Raw genomic sequence first — 3,603 nt, 5'->3', positions numbered from 1 at the left:
AACTATTTTAACGTTTTAAATATGCAATAAAATATGAATATGCCACGACCCCGCCGAAAAAATGTCATACTTTACTTTATAAATCAGCATTTTATGCGTGCGTTATAGTCGTCGGTTGACTAAATCTGTCATTTGTCTAATTATCGTAGTTTTCGGCACCTGGCCAATATTTTTATTGACTGTTGAGTGTGACATCGTCTCGAGTTTTAAAGTTGGTCAAACCAAATTGTCAGTAAATAAGAACAAAAAAAACTATACTCATCCTTTTCTTTTGGGTGCTAGTACTAGTGTAAGACAAAGATAGTATGATTCTTTCTGTCTATGACGTCTATGTTTGAAATGTGACAGTCCTTTGAAAAACTATATATCTGTCTTATCTAATTCTGCATTGATTGTTGCAATTATATTATCGTTTATCATTGGGGATGAAACATTCGTCAGTTTTTGACAAATTTTGTTTATCGTCGCGATTACTACTTACGTCTAAATTTTTTCAAGTAGGCAATAGCCATACTAGACAGAAAAAATATCAAATAGGGTTCTCGATAGGATTAAAGAGAAAATAAATATAATAGAAACAATAGAAAATAGAAGAGGAGTAGGTACTAATTTGACATCAGGTAAGACACGACCTGTTCCTTAAGAACATCATAGAAGGAAAAATAAAAGAAAAGAGAGGAAGACCGAGGAAAAATTATTTCAAGCAAATAAAAGAAAAGGTTTAGGTCGTGTCATACCAGAAGGTTAAGGAGTTGGCAGAAGACCGGATGAGTTGGAGATAGCTCCACCGACAAGAGCACAGCTCTTAAATAAGAAGAAGTAGAAGAAGGCAATATCTATCTACACTAGTTATGGTTTCAAAATCTTCCACTGGACCATCGTTCTTTGTCAAATATGTAAATTGTAAGTACGTCGCTTGTATTCTGCATGGATAGGTATGTAGGGCTAAGATGGCCGGCTCTTTATCATTTGTCACCATGGCTGTCACGTTCTAACAAATATTTAAGTGCGAAAGTGACGCACGGCATGACAGGTGATACAAATGCGACCATGATAGTTGGTATGGTGTTCGTGTTTGTCAACGTGACAGCGGAATAATGACAGTGTCTATCCCTTGGCACGGTGATAAAAAGCGACAGTTATTTTATCACGTGGATTAAGCCATCCATAATAGGTACGTCTACTGTAGAATTTCTTATATTTTAATGGCCACTGCTCCATTTAATGTTCTTAGAAAAGGTGATGGCAATTAGAAATGGCCGCCGATGATATTGTCTGAGAATGATCGGTCTGTGTTTGAATGATACATTACCATTTTAATTAAGGTAATTTAATTTAGATCACATCTGGTATCAAAATAGTATTACTGGGCGCCTAATGTAATTAAATAATTGTTTTCTTAAAAAAACCGGTTGCACTCCGGGAGTGCCGGCAGAAGTGAAAACTCAATGACTAGTGCAAAATATCTGCAGCACTATGTATAAATGAGGTTAACACCATCTAGCGTTATTTCGTCGCATTACTTGAAACCCCTAAGCATATCACTGTTAGTACTCGAGTTATATTACTGCCAGTTAGACGGAAACTCGCTAGATGGCATTTAAATCAATAAAGAAAAACTCAATAACATTTCTGGGACAACAGTTTTTCGATCAGCTTACGTGACCTGTCGCGAGTTTAACATTTTTTCCCCACCTCAAAAAGTTCACAGCGCCGCTAAATAAGTTTTCACTTGAAAAAAATTAAATAGGAATTATTTTTGTCTACGATATGTCATTAACAAGTCTACAGATTTGTTATAATACCTACCTTGCGAGAGTAGAAATAGTTTTGTATTAAATGTAACTCTCAGCTCAGAGTAATTGTAAATATTATATCTTACTCAAAACGCAATAAGTGTAAACAAATCCTTAGTTTGATCTACAATTTTTATACCTACGATCGTTGATTAAAAGGCCGTCTCAAAGTTCCTGCAATAAAAACTAAAAAACCGTGGAGTCGTGTTGTCAAACATGTTCGTAACATTACATAACTTTTCTTGCTAGAACGAGGGTCGTAATATTAGTTTACAACCATCTTTAATCTGTCAACTCCTTTCTTTTTCATTGCCAAGATTCAGAATTATATTGTGAATTCCGTTATTTTCAGCGGAGCAAGGCAAAATAATCAGTTTGTGGGCTGGGACGGGGTAGGGTGTATGTCACATAAAAGTTCTAGTTCTAGCTCTGTTTTTAAATCCTAAATACTAAAATGATAATCCGATTTCCCAATTTACCCAATCATCTTGGTTTTGTACCAATTTTGTACAAAAACACAGACTTTTCGGGGAATTGAATTGTCATTTTAGGGTCTGGGATCTAAAAACAAGCACTACACGACACGTGATGCACACACTACAAGTGTGTAGTGTGTGCATCACGTGTCCTAGGTAGTGACCTAGTCTGTCTGTCACATTAGTTCTCGTAGTTGCACTTTTTGTTAGCGTTTTGGAGCTTTATTTGAGTGTTTTGTAAATCACACTTACAGTTCAAACTATTTCACTTTAGATTTAGTGTGATTAAGTGTATTTTGCGTCTATGTTTGGACTAATTTTAGTGTGATTTGTGACTAGTGTTTTTAGTGTAGGGTAGTGTAAGATGTCGGTGACCGTGATAATACCAAGGCGTGATATTGAGGAGATACCCCGGAATAAAAATGCCGACGGTGAGGTTAGTGAAAAAGTGCAGTTTTTCATTTAAGTTGTGTAATTTTGTAATTTTTCAAGACTGGATTTATGGTAAGTGGGTGAATAACGATAGTCGAATAGAGTCAGACCAAGATAACTCTGCAGCGATTTACTATACAGGTAAAAGTGCGCATGCATGCATATCCTAGTGTGTACGGCCAGCTTTATCTTTTACATTAAGGTAGTGTAAACATAGGTACCTAATAGGGAAGTTATAGGTTTTGTCTGAGATGCCTCCTCACCCTAACATTGCTCGATTCACTTCCCACTTCCTCAGCTCAAAAATGTACGGAACTCGTTTGCCTACAATATTTTCAACTAAAGGTGGAAAACAGCGAAATGCTAACTTTTGAAATATGAGGGATAGAAATTGGGAATCTAGTGGTATTGACCACTCGTTTACAATTATATTAGTGGAATTTAAATGCCTAGTAGTGGTGATATTATTGAACAAATACAATACACGAAATTAAAAAATCGGCCACCTGCTTCATTACACAAATTTTGCCTTGGACTTGAACCCAGAATGCAAAATTTGTAAGCATTTTTCTCACTTCGCCGTGGCTTTATTTAATTAGTTCACTCATCGCACTCGTACATCGCAATTAAGCTTACTTAATTGATGTTTAAGTAGGTACTACCTCCCTAACTACCGTGTTTCGGCGCCGGCTCAAAACATTCATTATTGGACTCTTAACACAGGACTAATAATGGTAGTGGAGAAATAGTCAGGTGACTTTTCGTAGCGTCTGTCATCCCGATACATTTTTTCTTTTTGGCTAGGCCCCCTGAACAGCCAATTGGTAAGTACCAAAAAAACTAATACAAAGTCGTCTCCACACCACCCCTTGTCCGTACCCAAGGAGCGGCTGCCACGG

Source organism: Cydia amplana, chromosome 22 (genome assembly GCF_948474715.1).
Source record: "Cydia amplana chromosome 22, ilCydAmpl1.1, whole genome shotgun sequence".
Taxonomy (NCBI): Eukaryota; Metazoa; Arthropoda; class Insecta; order Lepidoptera; family Tortricidae; genus Cydia; species Cydia amplana.
The sequence above is the reverse complement of the archived record's forward strand: the minus strand, read 5'-3'. Positions refer to the sequence as shown.